Raw genomic sequence first — 22,353 nt, 5'->3', positions numbered from 1 at the left:
CAGCAAATTCTTAAAATAGGGAGAACTCCTCCCATAGTCCTTTGCAGCCTTAACTAAGTCCTTAATTTCCCTATGGAGGTAGAGAATCCAAGATTCAGATGGCACCTGTGCAGTATAAGCAGGGGTCAAAACCTAAATGGGAATCCATAGGGAATAGATTTAGGTTTTGGCCCCTGCTTATACTGCACAGGTGCCACCTGAATCTTGGATACCACCTCCCAGTCCCCCTCCTTTGCATCTTTTCTCCGCATCCTCTGCCAAGAATCCTTGGGCTCATCCTCACTCTTGGATAAGCTATCGCTCTCTTCCTCTGCAGAGGAAGCAGGTCTGCTGGGAGGGGCGCAGGGCATTCAGCCAACTGGCAACACACCGTGTTGAAGGCCTTTGATAGCCAAAATGGCTTCCTTCCAGTTGGCCTCATGTCCAGTTCCAGGGTCGGAACTCAACATAAAGGTGGGGCCTGTCACAGGGGAGGTATGTGGAGCAAAGGCGGGAAATGGGGATGAAGGCTGAAGGGAATCTAAAATGGCGGTCTCTCTAACAGGAGCATTGCCATCTTGTGATTTATAGGAAGGGGGATTAGGATCAGGAGATGAAGGAATGTGGGTGAGGGAATATCTCAGGGCAGCATAGCCACTACCACCCTGAGGAGAGGACACAAAAGGAGGGGAGATGACAGGTAGCAGATGGCTTGTCTGTGCCAAAGGGCGGGCTCCATCTCCTGTCCTGTTCTCAGGGAACATGGGTTTGGGAATGTGGAGGGAGGATTGAATAAACCAGGATAATGGGTTGGAACCATGAACTCGTTACATGATCCCATAATTTGAATGAAACAACAGATACAATTTCCCAACTTTTAAAACCCCTTGTGTTTGTAAAATATAAAGCTTTTTCCCAACAGCATCCCAAAACAGTAACTGAAAGATAGAATCAACAGAGATATATCAGGAAACTCCTCAAATAACCATAAACAATACCTTTTAAACTCCCCTCAGAAAATGAACTCCCCTCTAAATTTAAAACTCTCCAAAACTTAAAAACATCCTTTGCAGCTTGGAACTGATTATTTCCCATAGCTGCACCCAATGAAAGAGGAAATGCCCATCCACAGGAACGGAAAATCAAAAGACCAAACCTCTGGGAGCTCTCTGCAACTCAGTCACTCACTCTCAGTCTCACAGGCACAATCTTCAGCCAAAGTGGGGCTTGTGGGGCTGCCAGCAAAGCTGGTCCCATCGATGTTGAGGGGATTGTCAACTTCTTCTTCAGTGAGATTCAATAAAACTCAAGTCTCATGTCAGTGTTGTGGCTGACCTGAAGGGATACAGCTTCCAGTGACATCTGGCTGGCAGGATCACTGCTGGAGATGCTACTGGGGACCTTAATGAATCAGGTCACTGTTCGGGCGCCATGTGCAGCATCATTGCTCTACTGAGGCCCTTGTAGCATCCAGCACTCATGAGCCCAAAGCTCACTGCTACCTTAGAAAGCTGACAGAACAGGCAGGATGGGTTTTCATATGATCTCCTGCAAACTGGGTTTATTGGTACAGGAACAGGGTACACAGCTGAACAGGGTTCACGGATGAAGACAGGGTGTAGGCTGAGGGAACAAAGTCTTCTATGGGGTAGTGAGGGTGGAGCTGAGGGTCAGGGTCCAATGGGTATGGGGGAAAATGGTGCAGAGGAGGGGTCAGATCTCAGGTCAGCCAATAAGGAAACAAAAGTGGAGGAATGCAGCAAACTAGGGCCAATGGAGGGACAGAGAGAGAAGAACATTCTAGGGCTAAACAAACGTGGGCAATAGGTGTTGAACTAGGATAATTAGGCCAATGGGCCAATGGGGTAACATACCATTCCATAAATCATGTGCCTGCAAAGATCTATGGGAGAAGAAAGCGTCTCACCCTAACCTGAAAGCCTATTCCTCTTATCTGGAACAGGTCCTCTATGTCTAGGGGATTGAGACTCTGATGGCAGGGCTCTGGGCCTCCACACATCCTCACAGCTGGCCCAGGGCAGGTCTGGACCGGTCTTGGTGGCAGCTTGGGCTTGGCACACACTTGAGGAGGATGTCTGTTTTCAACAGGGAGCTTAGGAGTTTTAGATTACTAAAATAAAAGAAGAAAAACCCCACTTTGCCTGAGTGCAGCAAGTTCTCAAGGATAAGCTGACCCCAGGTAAGTGAGGAGAGACAGGATGGGGTTTGGAAATGTGGAGCAAGGCTGTCCACACTGGGTCAGATCTCAGGACACAGCTTCTCAGAGCAGGCCAGACCTCCTTAGGAAAGCCCCTGGGTCTATCAGTCACAGAATGCTGCTATCATTCCTTCTCTAAAGAGAACCATACACCCTTAAAACAGGAATATGGACTTATTGGAAGCTATTTGAAATACTTCTCCATAACAATAGAAAAAGAACTTCCTAGTGAACTGCACTACAGTAGAAGGAAATCAACGCAAAACCATGGTTTGTCAGGATGTACTTGATCATAATGAGGCACATGGTGCATTTGGAGCTGAGCCCTGAAACCTCAGGGCCTGAGAGGAGATTGCACAAACCTTTCCAGGAGTCAAAGGTGGACAAAAACCCCAAAATGTCTTGAGGCATGAATGCGTCCCTCTGAGGTCCATCCCCAACACAGGCTCCTCATGGACTCCTTGGAGGAGAGTATTGGAGGCCAGGATGGCATGAAATCCTCTCAGAGACTCAGTGTAGAAAGGAAAATCCAAAGTACCTTAAAAACCTTGAGTATCTCAAAGTATTAATGAGCACTACTGGGTGTCAGTACAAAGCTCTCAGGGGACTCGTTAAAGCAGTAAATTGGGGCCATGATTGTACAAAGCTCTCACAGAGCCTGTATCAAAAGGGAAACACCAAATACCTTAAAAAAACTAAAGTACCCTGAAGTATTACTGAGCCCCAATGAGTGTTGTTACTGACAAAGCCTCTCCAGGGACTAATTACAGCAGATGATTGGAGGCCATGATTGCACAAACCTCCCAGAGACTCCAAGTTAAAAGCCAAATCAAAGTCCTTTGAAAAACCTGCAGAGAGGCTCCTGGCAAAGAGGCAGATCCTGGCAAGGGCAGTGCTGTAGAGAGACAGCTCTGCCCAGGAGCAGCTCCTGTGCACAGCCCAGCAGGGCTGGGGCACTGCCTGCAGCCACCCTGGGCACAGCACAGGGGCACAGAGGGGTTAAACTCAGTCTGGGATGGGAGCACAGAGCAGAGCTACCTCAGGGCTAACTAGAGCAGAAATCATCGCAGGTTTGAAACAGTCATTCCCTGGCTGTGGGAAGAGAAGCTGCAGTTCCTGCAGGGATCTCCTGGAGCTGGCACATCCCACAGCTTTTAGGACCGTTCAGGAGGACTCTCAGAGCTTCTGCAGGGCAGGGCTGTGGCCCTAGGGCAGGGCTGGCTTTCCCTGCTGCCCCAGCCCAGGCACAGCCCAAGGCAGCTCCTGTTGCCAGGCTCTGCTGCAGGGCTGAGCAGCTGGGGCTGCAGCCAGGGGTGCCCAGGGCTGTCCTGCAGAGCAGGGTCCTGCAGCCCAGGGCGCTGTGTTGGGGCAGGGACTCTGCTGCCTGCCAGGGACAGCTCTGAGCCAGCCCTGGCAGCTGCTCCCAGTGCTGGAGAGAAGCTGTGGGGGGAAGGAGCCACACTGAGCAGGGCAGGGGCTGCTGCTGAGAGGGGCTGGGTGGGGCAGGGCTGCTCCCAGCTCCAGACCAGCCTGGGCACAGCTCCGGAGGACACTTCCCAAAGAAGGTAAGCATGGGATTGCTGGAAAGATCAGGAGCTTTCATGAGAGTGTTTTCAATTTCCGGCTTCGAGTAGAGTGGGAAGGTTAGGGTGATGACATAAAGATTTTTGTTTTTATACATTTTTCATCTCTTTGTAGCTCTGCAAATTACTATTATATAGTTATAAAAATATAATATTTCCCTAAATCTATTAAACTCTTAATTAGGTCAAATTACTATTATATAATTCTAGAACTATAACCTTTAATTCTTCTATAACTATAATCTTTAATTAAATCTAGTATGTTTGTCAACCTTTCTCTTAGATTTTAGAACAATAAGCTGACTGTCTAAATACATTCCGGAAACACTGTATAGTCTTATTATCAGGAATAGGATCTACAAGAAGAACATTCTGGTTTCTCACCAGAATATGAGCAGTCATAATAAAAAGGGAAGGCAAAGAAGCCTTTGGACCTACTCCACTGGGTTGACCCAGGGATATGTAACCAGGGCAACTGAATCTGCTATTGGATGTTCCTGTTAAATATCCTAATTAATCAACCTTAATAAATTGCTGAAATCAGGGGCCAGGATGTGCTACATCCCCACTGGGACAACTGGAAGTTTCCAATTCATGTGTGGTTTTTACTTTACTGTGTGTGGTTTTTAGTTTACTGTTCTAACATTGTTGCAAGGGTGTTTTTTTTTTGTCTTTGGATTACAGACAACAGGGGGGTGAGAGAAGCAGAACAGGAATTGTAATCCCAGAATCACAGAACATTCTGAGTTGAAAGGGACACACAGGATCATCCAAGGAATGTTTGAACATTTACAGAGACTCCAGAATTGTAACTTTGGGTGGTCAGTCTCTCTGCTGGGAGCCTCCCAAAGGGCCCTCAGCAACTCCTCAGCCCTGGACAGCAGCAGCATCACCTCTGCAGGGCCCAGCAGGGCTCTCCTGAGCTGCCCTTGCCCAGCTGCACACAGAGCCTGCCCCAGCCAGGGCCCTGCACACAGGCAGGTTTCTGTAGGGCCCCAGCCAGAGCACACAGGCTGGGATGGGCTCTGTGAATGCTGGCAGGGACAAGGCTCCTCTCAGGAGGGAATGTCCAGGCCCAGGGACATGCTCAGGGAAGGAGAGGGTGCTGAAGAGAGCAGTGCTGGGGGCAGGAGGGCACTGTTGGTGTGTGGGAGGTGCCGGGCACAGCTGGGCACGGGAAAACTGTCCTGAGTGCCCGGCTGTCTCTGCCCTGCTCTCTCAGGCACAGCACCACAACATCTTCTTGTGGTTCTGCCCTGCCCTGATATTGTCACTGCTATCTGCTGCTCTCAGGGAGGCTCTGGCATTTGCAGCAGCTGAGTCAGGCACTGCCCTTGGCATTCCAGCCAGGCAGGGCTTTCCATGGGAATGGGGTGTCCAAGCTTCCCTGGCACCTGTGGGGCTGTGGGCAAAGCAGTCCATGGGAAAGGGGAATGAGCTGAGCCCCCTCCCTGAGATCCCATCATGGGCACAGCTGGGGATCTCCTTGCTGTGCCCTTCCAAGCTCTGAGCTGCCCTCCTGGGTGCAAATCTGTGCCAGAGCCTCTGGGAGTTCCCTGAATGTCCCATGGGGAAGGGCAGAGCTGCCAGAGCTGAGGAAATGCTGCTCGGTTTGCCAAGGGAGCCGTGAGTGTCCTTGGCACAAGGGGGTGCTGAGAACTTGCCCAGAGACCTTGAGAGAGGGTGAGACATTCAGGGATCCCTCTGCTCTGGGCAGGGTCTGGTTTATCCCAGGGTGACCCAGGAGTGTGATTGTGCTCTGATTGCAGCCTAAGGTGCAAAGCCAGGGCAGTTGGGAACAAGCCCATCCAGCCCCTCATCTTCCCTGAGCCACAGGGAATCCTTTGGCTCTCCCATCTCTCAGTGGCAAACTCTGAGTGCAGCCGAAATGTTGGGGATTTCTGACCTCAGAGAGCAAGGAACGATGTGTGGGGAGGAATAAAATTCCTAAAAACAACTCCTGCCATCCATGTCTTATAGAACTGGGAGTGTAGATGCTACCAAGCCTTTCTGCATTCAGAGTGATTTCCTTGACAAATCCTGAATATCCAGCCTTGTCCCTCTGCCACAGGGCCACAAACCCAGGGGAGCAGGGCAGGGATGGCTCCTTGAGAGCCTCCAGGCACAAGCCTGGCTGCTCCTGGCACACTCAGCCAGCACAACTGGAGCTCAGGAAGGGACCGAGGTGAAGGATTTACCAGAGCAGGAACAAGGGTGAGTGAGTCCCAGTGTGACAGTCTGCAGGTAATGGATCAGGTTTGGCTCCAAGCAGCCTCTCGTGACTTGTCACTGTCCTTTCTCCATGAACAGGTCCCCATGCCCAGCCCCAGCAAATGTCCAACAGCAGCTCCATCAGGCACTTCCTCCTGCTGGCATTGGCAGACACGCGGCAGCTGCAGCTCCTGCACTTCTGCCTCTTGCTGGGCATCTCCCTGGCTGCCCTCCTGGGCAACGGCCTCATCATCAGCGCCGTAGCCTGCAGCCACCACCTGCACACGCCCATGTTCTTCTTCCTGCTCAGCCTGGCCCTCAGCGACCTGGGCTCCATCTGCACCACTGTCCCCAAAGCCATGCACAATTCCCTCTGGGACACCAGGAACATCTCCTACACAGGATGTGCTGCACAGCTCTTTTTCTTTCTCTTCTTCATTTCAGCAGAGTTTTTCCTTCTGACCATCATGTGCTATGACCGCTACGTGTCCATCTGCAAACCCCTGCACTATGGGACCCTCCTGGGCAGCCAAGCTTGTGCCCACATGGCAGCAGCTGCCTGGGCCAGTGGCTTTCTCAATGCTCTCATCCACACAGCCAATACATTTTCCCTGCCCCTGTGCCATGGCCATGTCCTGGGCCAGTTCTTCTGTGAAATCCCACAGATCCTCAAGCTCTCCTGCTCAAATTTGTACCTCAGGGAACTTGAGCTTCTTGCATTTTCCTTCTGTTTGGGCTTTGGTTGTTTTGTGTTCATTGTTTTCTCCTATGTGCAGATCTTCAGGGCCGTGCTGAGGATCCCCTCTGTACAGGGACGGCACAAAGCCTTTTCCACCTGCCTCCCTCACCTGGGCGTGCTCTCTCTGTTCCTTAGCACTGCCACATTTTCTGACCTGAAGCCCCGCTCCATGTCCTCCCCATCCCTGGATCTATCAGTGTCAGTTCTGTACTCAGTGGTGCCTCCAACCCTGAACCCCCTCATCTACAGCCTGAGGAACCAGGAGCTCAAGGCTGCAGTGTGGAAACTGATGACTGGATGGTTTCAGGGACATTAAACTGCTGGCCAAATTCTGCAAATCTCTTGTAATAAAAGTCATCTTTGATACTTCTTGTTGGCTTCATTTTGGAGGTTCTTTTTCTTTGTTTTACCTTACTAATCTTTTCCACAAAGAAATGTCATGGTTTGCAGTTTTTCTCATTTTGTTTCTCTCCATCTTCCCTGTGGCCAGAGATTGTGTCAACGAGGGGCTGCACTCTTGGTGGTTTTAATGGAACTAAAGGATCTCGCAGCAAAGTTTTTTTCCAGATATACCCTTGTGTTCCCTTCTCTGGAGCTGCAGCAGCAATGTCTGTGTGCATAGCTGGGGGCAGATCTGTGCTGGCACAGCAGCTCTGGTCCTGCTGGCCACACCATTCCTGATCCAGGCCAGGAGCCATTGGCCTTCTTGCCCACCTGGGCACCCTGCTGGCTCATGTCCAGCCTGCTGTCCATCAGTCCCTGCAGGTCCCTTTCTGCCTGGCTGCTGTCCAACCACTCTGTCCCCAGCCTGTAGCACCAGGGCCAAATATCAGGGCCTGGCACTTGGTCTTCTTAAGCTGCAACTTGTTGGATTCTTTCCCCTGGATCCAGCCTGTCCAGGTCCGTGTGCAGAGCCCTCCTATGCTCCCACAGATCAACACTCACATCCAGCTTGGTATCATCTGCAAAGATGTCCTTGGTTCCATGGCGCCCCTCAGTGTCACAATGGCCTCTTGGTTACACCAAGCCCTGCACTGTCACACTGATCTCTTTGGTTCCAGTAGACCATGCCGAGCAACAATGGTCTCCTTGGTTCCATGGGGCCCCAAAATATGACAATGGTCTCCTTGGTTCCACTTAGCCCCAGAGTGTCACAATGGTCCCATGGTTACATGAGGTCCCACACTGTCACCATGGTCTCTGTGATTCCACAAGTCTCCTCAGTGTCACAATGGACTCCTTGTTTCCACAAGGCCATACAGTGTCACAACGTTCTTCCAGATTCCTTGAGGCCCCATCCTGTCACAGTGGCCCCTTGGTTACACAGGATCCTGCAGTGTCACAATGTCCCCTTGGTTCCATGACGTCCCGCAGTGTCAGAATGGCCCCTTGGTTCCACTGCACCCTGGAGTCTCCCAATGGTCTCCTTGGTTTTGCAGTGTCAAAATGGTGAAACCCCTTGGTTACACAAGGCCCTGCAGTGTCACAATGGCCTCTGTGGTTCCACGAGGACCCAGAGTGTCATGGTGCACTCCCTGGTTCCATTTGGCCCCAGAGTACAACAATGGACCCTTGGTTCTGTGGGGCTGCACAGTGTCACCATGGTCCTCTTAGTTTCATGAGGCCCTGCAGTGTCACAATGGCCCCAGAGTGTCCCAATCATCACAGAACGACAGAATCAAATAGGCTGGAAAAGACCTTTGGGATCATCAAGTCCAACCAATGCCCTAATACTGCCTTGTCACCCAGACCATGCCACTAAGTGCCTCTGGAGAGGGACAGGGACTCTGCTACCTCCCCCCTGGCCAGCCCATTCTAATGCCCACTCATCCTTTCTGTGAAGAACTTCTTCCTATTGTCCAGCCTGAACCTCCCTTGGTGCAGCTAAAGGCTGTGTCTTCTTGTCCTGCCCTCCAGCAGATCCACACTCACACCCAGCTTGGTGCCATCTGCAATTTGTGAATGCTGGACTCGATCCCCTCAGCCAGATCATCAGTGAAGATATTAAACAGGACTGGGCACAGCACAGACCCCTGGGGGACACCACCAGTGCCTGGAAACCAGCTGGGTGCAGCACCATCCCCACCACTCTCTGGGCCCAGCCTCCAGCCAGCTCTTAAATCTCCCAGCGAGGAGGGAACCTGCCCAAGCTTTGGGCTGCAGCTTCTCCAGGGAATGCTGTCAGAGACAGTGTCAAAGGCTTTGCTGAAATCCAGGCACACAACATCCACAGACTTTCCTGCATCCACGGGCGGGTCACCTGGTCATAAAAGGAGACCAGGTTGGTCAGGCAGGACCTGCCACCCCTAAATCCACGCTGGCTGGCTCTGATCCCCCGGCCATCCTGTGGGTGCCCTGTGATGGCACTCAAGGTGGTCTGTTCCATAACCTTGCCGGGCACCCAGGTCAGGCTGACAGGTCTGGAGTTCCCCAGCTCCTCCTTCCAGCCCTTCTTGGGGATGGGCTCACATTGGCACCTCCAGTCCTCTGGGACCTCCCTGCTGAGCCAGGACTGATGGTAAATGATGGAGAGCAGCTTGGGGAGCTCATCCACAGCTCCCTCATCCCCCTGGGATGGATCTCATCTGATCCCATACACCTGTGAGCATCTGAGTGGCTCAGCAGGTCACCAGCTGCTTCCTCCTGGATTCCAGGGGGCCTGTTCTGGTCCCTGTGCCCATCTACCAGCTAAGGAGAACAATTGTCCTGAGGACAGCCTTTCCTAATATTGAAAATTGAGACAAACAAGGTGTTAAGTAGCTTAGCCTTGTCTTTATCTCTAGTTACTGTATTTCCTACTGCATCCAATAAATAGTAGAGGTTCTGTTTGTCTGGTGTTTTGCTATAATTTTATTTATAGAAACATTTCCTATTATTTTTCACAGAAGTGGCCAGGTTAAGCTCTAGTTGAGCTTTCACCTCTTTGCTTTTCTTTTTGCGTAACTTAACAACATTCTTAAACACTTTCTGAGTTCCCTGTTCCACTTTTCAAAAGTGATGCACCCTCTTTTTACCCCTGAGTTCCCACAAATGCTCCATGGGCAGCCAGGACAGTAATTTTCCTAACTAGCTCATATTTTGCCACACTGGCAGAGGATGCTGCATCCCCTTAAGATTACTTTCTTGAAGCGTGTCCATCCTCCCTGGACTCCTTTGTTTTTAAGGGCTGTTTCCCTTTAAAGAATCAGTACCTGATTTGGTACTCCCCAAATCAGCATTCTAAATAAGCCAAAGTCTGCCCTTCCTAATTCCAGTGTAGAAGTTTTGTTGCTGCCCCTCCTTCTTTCACAGAACATCGAAAACTTGATTATTTCATGGTCACTGTGCCCCAGGCAGCCTCCAATCACCACATCTGCCACCAGACCTTCTTTGTTTGTGAACAGCAGGAGACAGAGCTTTCCTTGGCAGTGGGAATCTTACTAAAAATTCTGTAAAACAGAAAAGTCCTTAACCCTAGTGTAGCATTTAGAAACACCATTCTTTATTCAGTGGGATGCACAGGGAATAGCTCCTCTCAAAGCCGTGCATGCTGAGTACAGGAAAGTTTCTGTTTATATTCTGTATTTTGCACACAAATTCATTGATTGCCTTGGACTAGACACACATATGATAATCATTTCCCCAAAATCATTACCACATTTCCTCTCCCCATTACCCATGTGTTCTTCTGTCCTGGGGGTCTCTCTGGTGGTCCATGGTGCTCGTGGACCCCAATGTTCCCATGGGCCTGGCTGAGCTGGCAGGACACTGAGGTTGCTGAACTTCCAGTTCCCCTTCTCACACAATGGGCATTGTGTGGTTTCCATAGGCCTGGGGTTTTGGAGAACAAGCTCCAGGTGTCAGGTCACCTGGTGGAGACAATTTCTCATCTGGTAACATGAGGTCACAGAGTGGTCTGTGATATCACAGAGTGGGTCATGTGAGGTCATTGAGCAGATATGGCATCATAGACTGCCTCTGTGACATCACAGAGCCAGCTGTGACATCACAGGGCAGAGGTCTGACATCACAGAGCAGGCTGTGACATCCCAGAGGGGCTGTGTGACATCCCAGCAGGGCTCTGTCAGGTCACTGGGTTGGTCACTCCGCCCCAGCTCCCCCTCACAGTTTCTCCCAACAAGTCCAATGCTGTTCATGCCCAGCAGGGTCCCTGTCCCCCAGGATCCCCCCAGCCCACCTGGAGCCACAGCCTCCACCAAAGGATGTTCCACAGGATCCACCCCAGAGACTGACAGGGGACAAGGGGCCAGGGCTGTGTGACCAGGACATCAAGGACGGGGATTATCCAGGTCACTGTGGCCTGGGTTGGGTTCCCCAGGGCAGGAAAGATGTCTGGCAGCTGGAGCAGGGTCTGGGAAGGGCCTCCAAAGTGGGGCTGGAGCCCTTGGGCTGTGAGCAGAGGCTGAGTGAGCTGGGCTGGTCCAGCCCAGAGCAGGGAAGGCTGAGGGGCTCCTCATCCCAGCCTGGCAGTGCCAGCGAGGAGGGGATGGAGAACACAGAGCCAGGCTCTTCACCAGGGGGCCTGGTGAGAGACAAAAACCAATGGGTGGAAGGGGAAAGAGGAGCAATCAGCCAGGACAGGAGGAGATGAAATGAGTCAGGCTGGTTTCAGCATTTCCTCATCACCAAGAGCAGCCTGACCTCCCTTCTCCATCCACCACAGACACATTTGCAAATCAGAAATTGTTTGTGCTCTTTTGCTTCCACTCCAGGATGAGCATCATGATACAAGAACTTAATTGTGTTTATATCTATCGCAGAACCACATTTGTCTATAATTAATTCTAATATGGAAATAACTTGTGGATGTTGAACTCATCAGACACTGCTGGGACATTGCACATAGCTCAGGGAAGAGTGAGATTGTAATTAAATTGTGTCCTGGTAAACTATGGTCTGTTGGCCATTAAGAGAATCTTCCTGTGCCTCTGAGTCCCACCAGTTCCTGACTCCCAAAGGACACAAACCTGATGAGTTGTGGTTCCCACTCCAGTGGTGGCACTTGCACCTCCCTCCATAGCCAGAGCAGAGCTCCCTTGTCCCAGAAAGTCCCTGGCAATGCCGGGATGAAGGAGACAGGACAAGCTGGGATATCAGGGGCAGGGCAGAGCCAGGAAGCAGAACGACTTTTGAATTTGATGGAGCTGTGCCTTCCCTTGGCTTTGTTGGCTGACAAGAAATGAACATCCCTCTGTGCCTTGGGGAGCTTCTTCTCCAAGGAAAGCAGGTGGGAGCTGGAGCCAAGGAGCTGAAAGCTGCAGGTGCAGCCTGGGCTGGAGGGAGCTCAGATTTACACAAGGCTGCTCTGAGTGCCAGGGCTTGGATGGGGGAAATGGTGGGGTGGGGGTAGGGACAGAGTCTGATTGATTGTCAGCCATGAAGGGTCTTGATTTTCATATCTACTCAAACTGCATGAGGAGGCACTTGGATTCAATGTCAATTGGGGACTGCACATATTAACAGGAAGAAAAACATAAGCAGGGGCTAAAAAATGTTTCCTCACAGTCATTTTAAATATGATCTATTCAGTTTAAATGTGCTTCAGGCCTCTGGAGCAGTGAAATTCAGCAGCAGCCTACAAGGTGCTGAGGATGTCAGCAGCCCCCACTGAGGCCATCCCTGCCCAGAGACCGTGGGGGAATGGGCAGACAAGGAGAGCGTCCCTGGGGCTGGGGCAGCACAACTCAGAGGCACCAGCGGCTCCAGCTGGGAAATGGAGTGTGGAATGTGGCTGGGAAAGCCCTGCCTGGGCTGTGCCCAGCAGGACAGACAAGCCCTGACTCCCATCCCCCAAACAACTCTCTCAAGGAGAAATTTAAAAGGAATTACAATTGTTTGTGTACTCTGAGTTGGACTCCCTGGGGAAATACCAACAAGAGATTCTCAGGAGCTCAAAAGAGCAAAACAGTCTTTACTGACAACTTTGGAAAATCAAAGAAATTTTTGCAAAAGTTTTATTATGACATACAATCAACAGAAAACACTTTTCAAAGCATTACCTTGGCCCTTTCAATTTCACAATTTGTAAGCCTGTTCTATTTTAAGTTAGTCAAAATATGCAAGAGAAGGAAATTAGAAGTAGACACAGAAAGAGAGAAAGACAAAAAAGATACAGAGAACCATTCACACAGCTACCAACTCCTGGATTTCAGCAGTGTTCAAAAAAATAAAATTTTCAAGAGGAGGGAGGGTCAAGATATGTGCTTGCCTTATGGTCAGTCTTCAATACCCCTTGGTCTTCCTGGGCCCTTCCCCCAGGTGGGACTTGGGCTCATTTGGTCCCTCAGGAGCTGGGCTGGGGGCTGCAGAGGTGGCTGTGGAGCATTGCCTGTGCTGTGCCAGGGACTGGCAGACACTGCTGGGCTGGGATAGAAGCTCAGGGAGGATTGGGGTTTCAGGGCAGGGCAGGGCTGAGGTTCCAGGACAGGGCAAGGCTGGACCTGCTCCTTCCTTCCTACTCCCCCGACAAAATGTTTTGAGCCAAAAATCTCCTCCAGTCTGTCACAACAGGGAATGTTGGAGGTGAAATCCCAGTCTTGGCCATGGGCACCTGGACCAGAAGGACAGTTCTTTTCTATAGGAAGGAAAGCACGGAGCTTTCCCCAGTGTTTTGGGGACAGATGAAAGGTGACTCTTGTGAAACAATTACCAGCCAGACTGTTCCTGGCAATCTTCCTATTGGAACAATCCCTGGATATATGGAATTTTGAAGGTGAAATCCCAATTCTTGCCATGGCTGCCTGGAGGAGAAGGCCAGTTCTTTTCCATGGCAAGGAAAGCACAGAGCCCCAGTGTTTCAATAGCAGATGAGGAGACTCTCAATGTGCCAAGGTCAGCTGGACCAGTCAGGCAGTCCACGGGTGGTGAAGCCAGACCTGTTCTGTGTTCTCTTGGTTTTATGGGGCCCCACAGTGTCACAATGGCCTGTTGATTACAAGATTTGCAGCGTCACAATGGACCCTTGGTTCAATGGGGTTCAGCATTGTCACAGTGGCCCCTAGGTTTCATAATGCCCCACAGTGTCACAGTGGTCCCACTGATTCCATGAGGCTTTGCAGTGTCACAATGGTCTCCCTGGTTCTCCAGGCCCCACAATGTCACGTAACACCTCTGTTCCATGAGCCCTGCAATGTCACAATGGACCTTTGGACCCTGGGGGTTTGCAGTGTCACAATGGTCTCCTTTGGCTCCACAGTGTCACAATGGAGCACTGATGACAGGGGGCCCCTCTGTGTCACCCTGGCCTTTTGGTTTCATGCAGCCCTGCAGTGTCACAAAGGCCTCTTGGTTTCACAAGGCCCCACAGTATCACAATGGTCCTCTTGGTTCTGTAGGGACACCCAGGGTGACAATGGTCTCACTGGTTCCATGAGGCCTCAGTGTCACAATGCTTTGCTTATTCCCTGAGGCCTCCTAGTGTCACAATGGCCTCCATGATTCCATGAGTCCCCTCAGTGTCACAATGGCCTCCATGATTCCATGGTGCCCCACAGTGTCACAATGGCCCCTTGGTTCCATGACACTCCAAAGTGTCACAATGGTCTCCACAGTTCCATGAGGCCCTGCGAGGTCACAATGGACCCTTGGTTTTATGGGGCCTCTCAGTGTCACAATGATCCCTACATTCCATGGACCTTTATGGCTCCATGGAATATAAGGATCATTGAGACACTGGTGGGGAGATGGGGGAGACAGGGGACCCTGTTGTGCATGAGCAGTGTTGGACTTCTCTGGGGTAAACTGTGAGGGGAGGCCGGGGTGGATTGACCTCCTCAGTGTCCTCACACATTCCCTTTGATGTCACACAGCCCCTGTGATGTCACACAACCACCTGTGATGTCACACAGATACTGTGATATCACAGAGCTAACTCTGTTATGTCACCCTGTAATGTCATACAGCAGGGCTGTGATATAACAGAAGACTGTGATGTCACAATGTCACACCAGGGAAATTCCTTTCTCCTGGTGTCCAGTCTGGGCCTCCTCAGCTGCCCTTGGCATTAATTCTTTCTTTCGCTGGCTGTTCTCTACCATGTTCAAAGGATCCACCATCTCTGAAACCACCCTTCAGTCCCTCAAAGGGCTCTCTTCCACTGTTCTCAATCTCCACCCTACTTAGCACAGAGCTCCTGTGTCCCTATTGAGTGGTCAAGTGCCTGAGGCCAAGAGCACCTGGACAGGAGGGACAGTTCTTTTCTATAGGAAGGAAACCACAGAACCCCAGGGTCTGAAGGCAGATGAGAAGCAGTCACTAGAGGCCAAGGCCAGAAAGACCTGTTTGTCCTTGCAGCTTTTGTCTGAAAGCAGCCTTTGGATATTTGGGGAGTTTTGGGGGTGGAATTCCATTTCAGACATGGGTGCCTGGACCAGAATGACAGTTCTCCAAAGGAAGGAAAGGGCAGAGTCCCAGTGTTTCAAAGGCTGATTAGAGGTGGCCCCAAGGAAGTCAAGGCCAACCAGAGCTGTTGTCAGGGGAGAATCCTTGGACAGACAGAATTTGGGAGGCCAAACCCCACTTTTGTCTATGGGCATCTGGACAAGAAGGACAGTTCTTTTCCATAGGAAGGAAAGTATGGAGCCCCAGAGTTTCAAAGGCAGGTAAGAGCTGGGCCTCAGGAAGCCAATGGAACCTGGACAGCCCTGGCAACTTTTGTCTGGGAGCTATCCTTGGATATAAGGAATTTTGGAAGCAATTTTGGCCATGGACACCTGGACTCGAAAGATTTTTTTTCTATGGTGAAAAAAGCACAGCCCCCAGTGTTTTGAAGGCAGATGAGAGGTGGCCTCCAAAAGGCCAAGGCCAGCCAGGGCTGTCTGTCCTGGCAGGTGACATACGGGAATAATCCTTAGTTATAATCAAATTTGGAGGAGGAATCCCAATTTTGGCCATAAACCCCTGGAGAAGGACAGTTCTTTCCCACAGGAAGGAAAGCACAGAACTCCAGGTTTCAGGGGCTGATGAGAAGCAACCCTCAATATGCCAAGGTCTTCTGGACCAGTCAGGCAGCCCCCAGGAGGCCCAGACAATCAGACCTGTTCCATGTTCTTGGATCCTTGGAGCCCTGCAGCATCACAATGCCCCCTTGGTTCCACAAGGCCCTGTAGGATCACAACAGATCTTTGTTTCCATGAGGCCCAGTGATATAACAATGGTCTCCTTAGCTCCACAGTGTCACAATGGCCCCTTGCTTCCATGAGGCCTTGCAGTGTCCAAATGGTTTCCTTGTTTCCATGGGACTGTGCAATGCCACAATGGCCCCTTGGTTCCACCAGGCCTGGATGTGTCACACTGGCCACTTGCTTCCATGGGGACCCACAGTGACACAGTGGCCCCTTGCTCCCATGAGACCTTGCAGTGTCACAGTGGCTGCTTTGGTTATACAAGACTTTGTGGTGTAACAGTGGCCCCTTGGTTCCTGTGGTCCTGAGGTGTTATAATCGTCTCCATGGTTCAATGGGGCCCCACAATGTCACCATGGACTTTTGGTTCCATGAGCTTTTCTACTGCCAAAAATAGTCAACAGCAGCCTCCTTGGTTTGATGGTGTCACTCTGGACCCTTGGCTCCATGGGGACTCACAATGTCAGAAGGGTCTCCTTGGTTCCATGAGGCCCTGTAGAGCCCCTTGATTCAACGAGGCCTCAAAGTGTCATGATGGCTTCCAGGATTCCATGAGGCCCAGCAATGTCACAATGGACCTTTGGTTCCATGTGTTCCAGCACTGTTCCATGAATCCTTTCTTCTATGGGGCCCTGTAGTATCACAATGGACTCCTTGATGCCACACAGTATAACAACTGCCATTTGGCCTGCCATCGCTCCGTGATGCCACAATGATTCCTTGCTTCCAAGAGGCCTTCTAGTGTCACTACGGCCCCTTGGTTCAGTGAGGCTATTGGTGTCACAATAGTCTCCATGATTCCATAAGGCCTTGCAGTGTCACCGCAGACCATTGGTTTCACTGAGCCCCACAGTGTCACTATGGTCCCCTTGGCTCCACAAGGCTCTGAAGTGCCACAACGGCCCTTTGGTTTCACAAGGCCTCAAAGTGTAAAGATGGCCTCCATGCTTTCATGAGGCCATGCTGTGCCACAATGGACCTTTGGTTCCATGATGCCCCAGAGTGTCACAATGGTATCCTTGGCTTCATTGGACTCTTCATCCCGTGGAGACTCACAGTGTTCACTGCAGTCCCCTTGATTCCATGAGGCCCTGCTATGCTCTAATGGCCCCTTGGTTCCAGTTGGTCCCAAAGTGTCAGAACTGTCTCCATTGTTCCATGAGGCCCCACAATGTCACTGTGCTCCCCTTGGTTCCACAGAGTCCCACAGTGTAACAATGGATTCCTGGTTCCCTGAGGTTCCTCAGTCACAATGGTCTCCTTGGATCCATAGTGTCACAGTGGCCTCTTGGCTCCATGTGACCATGCTGTGTCACAATGGCTCATGGTTCCATGAGCCTTCACACAGTTTAACAACAGACCCTTGGTTCCGTGAGGCTTGCTGTGTCACAATGCACCTTTGGTTCCACGCGCTTTCATACTGCCAACAGCAATCTCCTTGGTTCTGCAGTGTCACCATGGACCCTTGTTCCATGAGATTTTGCAGAAGAACATGGTCACCTTTGTTCTGTGAGGTTCCACAGTGTGACAATGGACCCATGGTTCCACGAGGCCTTGCTATGTCACAATGGCTCCTTGGTTCCAAGAGGTTTCTCAGAGTCACAATGGTCTCCTTGGATCTACAGTATCACAATGGAACATTGGTTCAATGTGGCCCCAATTTGCCAAAATGGATTTTGGTTCCATTGGGTTCCGCTGGGTCACAATGGACCCTTTCTTCCATGGGTTTGCTTAGTGTCACAGCTGACTCCTTGGTTCTTTGAGGCCTCGCTGTCACCAAATCTCTGAAGTTTTGGAAAAGGACTCATTAACACTAAATTGCTATTTAAGAGGGTATCATTGATTCATGCCTGAGGTCTAGCGAGGGATAACTCCTAACCTTATGTGAACATGTAATTCTGCCAGCGTTGCTAAATGTGTAATAAAATTCACCCATTACCATAAAACCCACCCCAAGTTCCCAGTTTCAGTCCTTCTTTTTTCTATCACTGCATTCTTGAGCCAAATACCTTCTTCTTGCCTTCCAACCACTCTCGCTGGAAAAGCAGCCCCTGCATGCCTTGTTCCTGTGCTAAATGTTCATAGGCAAGGTTAAAAATAGAATTAATCCTTTAGAATTAAGCTTTTTGTATTGAATGGAATTAAGCTTTTGGTATCAAGTCCAAGGCTCTGTGTGGGCAGGCAGAGGCAGGCAGGAGGCAGAGCTGTCAGCAAAGGAAGCGCTCAGCCACATGGGGCAGCCAGGGGATACCGACAGCCTGCAGGGACAGAGGTGCAGGGCAGGGACACCGTGGGACAGCCTGGGCTGCACAGGGCACAGGGATGAGCAGCAGCTGCAAGACAGCCCTGACAGAGCCAACTTGTGTGGGATCTCAGTCTCTCAGAACTGGGGTGCAGGGTGAACAAGACCCCCCCTGGGGGGCTCAGGAGTCCTGGAATGCTGCCAGAGATGTCTGGTGGCTGGACTTTGATCCCACATGGGAGATGACATCAGTATGAGGACGGGAGGATTTCACTGGGGTGAATGGTGAAGGGACAAGTTAATTGGAGTGTGAGATACAGGGTTTAAGATTTTTGTACAGGGGGGTCTAGAGAAGTAAGATGGAGGAATTGGGGCGTGCCCTTCTCCTTCTTCTTCTTCCTCTAGACCTCCATCTTCTGTGGTGATGTTGGCACTCCGGGATTGGACCTTACTAGGGGAACACTGGTTAATAAGGGTAGAGGGTATTGGAGAAAAATGATAAATATTGTATACGTAACTCCGGGTATAAAGATAGGTGACCGCCCCAGGGGCTTTCAGTGTGTGCCCATGGCTGACTGCTGAGCAGAATTCTGTCAGGCCAAGAGAAAATCTTTTAGATAAGCAATTAATAAACACCGAGACCGAGAACAAATCTGAAGCTTCCTCTCGTCCTTTCGAACCCGGGGGCCCAAGGCCATCTTTGGGCTTTTCCCCAGACCATCTGAACAGCCCAGAAATCCCACAAACTTGGGCAGCACTTTGGCCATGGCTGCTGGGCCTGGGCCTGAGGCCAGAAGGGGACAAGTGACCCTTGCAGGCCTGAGGCCTCATTGCCTCCTTGTCCCTGCTCAGCAGCCTGGCAGGGGCTGCCCTATGCTCCTGCCCTTGCCATTGCACATCTCCACATCCTTGTGCCCATCCCGGGAAGAGCCCTGAGCAATAAGGGAGGGACAGGATCTGCCTGGCCAGGGGCTGGGGCTCGGGCCTTGGCCCTTGGCATTCCTGACACACATCCAGGTTTGCTCAGCACCAGAGACACCTTTGCCTTGCTTGTCCCAACCTGTCATGACTGCCTCCAGTGTTCTGCTCTACTTGGAATCTGGGGACACTTTGTCAGTCATGCCCCAGACAGGGATCTCTTTAAAGTTTAAGAAACTTCAGTGTTTCAATGTAACTGAGTTCTTGAAGACTTTGTGACATCACTGAGGAGGTTATCACATCACAGAGTTGGCTGTGACATAACAGAGTAGGGTGTGAGGCCATTGAGCAGATTCTGCCATCATACAGTGTGGCTCTGGGGCATCAGAGAGTGGGTTGTGACATCATTGGGTGGCTGTGTAATATCACAGAGCAGGCTGTGACATCACAGAACAGACTGTGACATCACATGGTGACTTTGTGACCTCACAGATTATTCTGTGACATCACAGTCCATCTGCATGACATTCCAGGGTGACATCCCAGAGTTAGCTTTGTGACATCACAAGGGTGCTGTGTGATGAAGCAGATTGGGCTGTGACATCACAGGGCTGTGTGACATCACAGAGAGGGGTGTGTGACATCACAGGGGCTCTGTGACACCACAGGGATGCTGTGTGACATCACAGGGGCTGTGTGAGGTCACTGGGGAGGTCACTCTGCCCCAGCCCCCCTCACAGCTCCCCCAGAACAGTCCAACCCTGTTTGTGCGCAGTGGGATCCCCTGTCATCCTGGGTCCCCCCGCCCTCAGCCCCACAGCCTCCCCCAGAGGATGTTCCACGAGATCGACCCCAGAGCCTGACACAGGGACGGGGGGCCGGGACGCTGGGGTTGGCACAGGGGGACAGGGACCCCCTGGCAGCGTCCCTGTGTCGTCCAGGGCCAGAGCCTGGGCCAGGGCTCCTTCATCCTGTTGTGAACGAGGGCTTGAGAGTGCTGAAAAAATCCCCAGCAAGGGATCAGCAAAAACCAGATTTAATATTAAGGGACAGCAGCACAGAGTTCCTTGGCAAGAGTCACTCTGCTCCTGACTGGATACTTCAGGCACACCAAGGAAACAAAGATACAACAAAACCAAACAAAATCCAAGCAATCAAACCTGAAATGAACTGAGAACTCTCCCTGTCAGTGTGTGACAACAGGACAGTGAGGGCAAGGATGAAAGGAATACGGCCTAAAAGCTTAACAGAGCTCAAACTTAACATGACTTAACCTACAACTTTACTGACACTTTCAACTTCACAATTTAGCAAAAGAACAGAGCTAAACAGTATTTAACCTTACTTAAAACCTTTTACTTAGCAATTTAAAAGAGGAATAACACAACAATATTTAACTTAGCTAATAGCTTAAATTAAACTTAACAATTTAGCAAAACAACTCTTAGCAGCATTTAACTTAGCTTAGACATCATGACTTAAACTCATTTACAGGCCTGACTGACTCAGCTATCTAAGGCACTCCAACCCCTCAGACAGCAGCATTTCTGACACATTTCCCCAGCACAGAGACTCCTGTGTGCACCCAGACACAAAGAGTCAGTGCAAGGCACCTGGGAGCAATTCCCCTGAGGGCAGGAAATGCTCCCTGTGGATGCTTTGGCATCTCCCCAGTGGGTGAAGGGTTGAGCCTGGAGGAGTGGGGGAATCGGCCCAGGCTCTTTCGTTGTTCAGGATCCCCAAGTGCAGCAAACGGGAGAGTTGCCGGCTGGGAGAGGCCCCACTCAGAGGGAGTCATGGCCCAGGAGAGCTCCAAGGGCTCCTTTTGGAGCGCTGTTTGCAGGGCCCCAAGAGAGGGGCTTCAGTCCCAGCAATGTTTCATCCTGGCCGCACTTGGCATCAACAGCTTTCTTTGGCAGTGTGAGAACAGGGATGTTGTGCCACTGAGGGAACACAAACAGTTCCCAGGGCTGCTCCTACAGAAACCAGGAGCTGGTTGGGCAGCAGCAGTGCCTGGAGCAGATCGTGTTTGTGATGAGCTGCAGAGGAGCTGAGCCCAGGGGCTGCTGGCCAAGGCCAAGGCCCAAGGAGCATTTCTCAGCTGGCAGGGCAGCCTGAGAAGGGGAGGGGGGAACGCAGCAGCACAGGGCCATGGAACCAAGGGAGCATTGTGACACTGTGGGGCCTTGTGAGACCAAGTGACCATTGAGACACTGTGGGGCCTCATGGAATCCTGGACAGCACTGTGACATTGCTGGGCCTCATGGAGCCAAGGGGACCGTACTGATGCCATGTGACTCCATGGAATGTAGGGATCATTGTGACACTGTGAGGCCCCATCAAACCAAGGGTCCATTGTGACACCGTAGGCCTCATTGAACTGTGGAGACCATTATGACACTTTGGGGTATCATGGAACCAAGGGGCCATTGTGACACTGCGAGGCCCCATGGAGCCAAATGTCCATTGTGACATTGCAAGGCCTCATGGAATCATGGAGAGACCACTAAGACACTTTCACAGCCTCATGGACCCAAGGGGCCATTCTGACACTGTGGGGCACCATGGACCCAAGGGGCCATTGTAACATTATGAGGCCCCATGGAATAAGCAAAGCATTGTGACACTGTGAGGCCTCATGGAGCCAGTGAGACCATTGTGACCCTGGGGGTCCCCACGGAACCAAGAGGACCATTGTGATACTGTAGGGCCTCGTGAAACCAAGAGGCCTTTGTGACACTGCAGGGCTGCATGGACCATAGGTCCCTTGTGACATTGCAGGGTCTCATGTCATCAGTGCTCCATTGTGACACTGGAGAGCCAAAGGAGACCATTGTGACACTGCAATCCCCCAGGATCCAAAGGCTCATTGTGACATTGCAGGACTCACGGAACAGAGGAGTCACATGACATTGTGGGGCCTGTGGAACCACGGAGACCATTGTGACACTGCAACGCCTCATGGAATCAGTGGGACCATTGTGACACTGCAAGGCCTTCGGGAACCTAGGGACCATTGTGATTTTTTGGGACTCTACTGAGACAAAGGTCCATTGTGACACTGCAGGTCTCCTTGTAATCAAGGGGGCATTGTGAAACTATGGGGCACCATAAAACCAAGGGGACACAGACCAGTTGTGGCTGGTTTGGCCTCCCACAGGCCACCTGACTTGTCCAGCTGATCTTGGAACATTAAGAGTCTCTTCTCATCCGCTTCTGAAACACTGGGGCTCTGTGCTTTCCTTCCTATGGAAAATAACTGTCCTTCTCTTCCAGGCATACATGGGCAGAATTTAGATTTCACCACCAAATTTCCTTATATCCAGGCATTGTTCCCCTAG

At 51.1% G+C, this 22,353-nt stretch overlaps 1 long non-coding RNA gene across 1 annotated transcript; it reads left to right on the top strand.

Annotated features, from left to right (window-relative positions):
* The first annotated feature begins 3,703 nt into the window (after nucleotides 1–3,703).
* On the top strand, nucleotides 3,704–6,821 carry LOC128943542 (uncharacterized). Its single transcript, XR_008483729.1, has 3 exons — nucleotides 3,704–3,762; nucleotides 4,465–4,601; nucleotides 6,768–6,821. It is a non-coding gene; the product is annotated as an uncharacterized LOC128943542 (long non-coding RNA).
* The last annotated feature ends 15,532 nt before the right edge of the window (nucleotides 6,822–22,353 follow it).

The sequence above is a fragment of the Melozone crissalis genome, unplaced genomic scaffold, assembly GCF_028551555.1.
Source record: "Melozone crissalis strain CALT ecotype California unplaced genomic scaffold, PUWL_Pcris_2 ptg000046l_1, whole genome shotgun sequence".
Classification (NCBI taxonomy): domain Eukaryota; kingdom Metazoa; phylum Chordata; class Aves; order Passeriformes; family Passerellidae; genus Melozone; species Melozone crissalis.
Note: the sequence above shows the minus strand (reverse complement) of the source record. Positions and strands in the feature narration are given on the sequence as shown.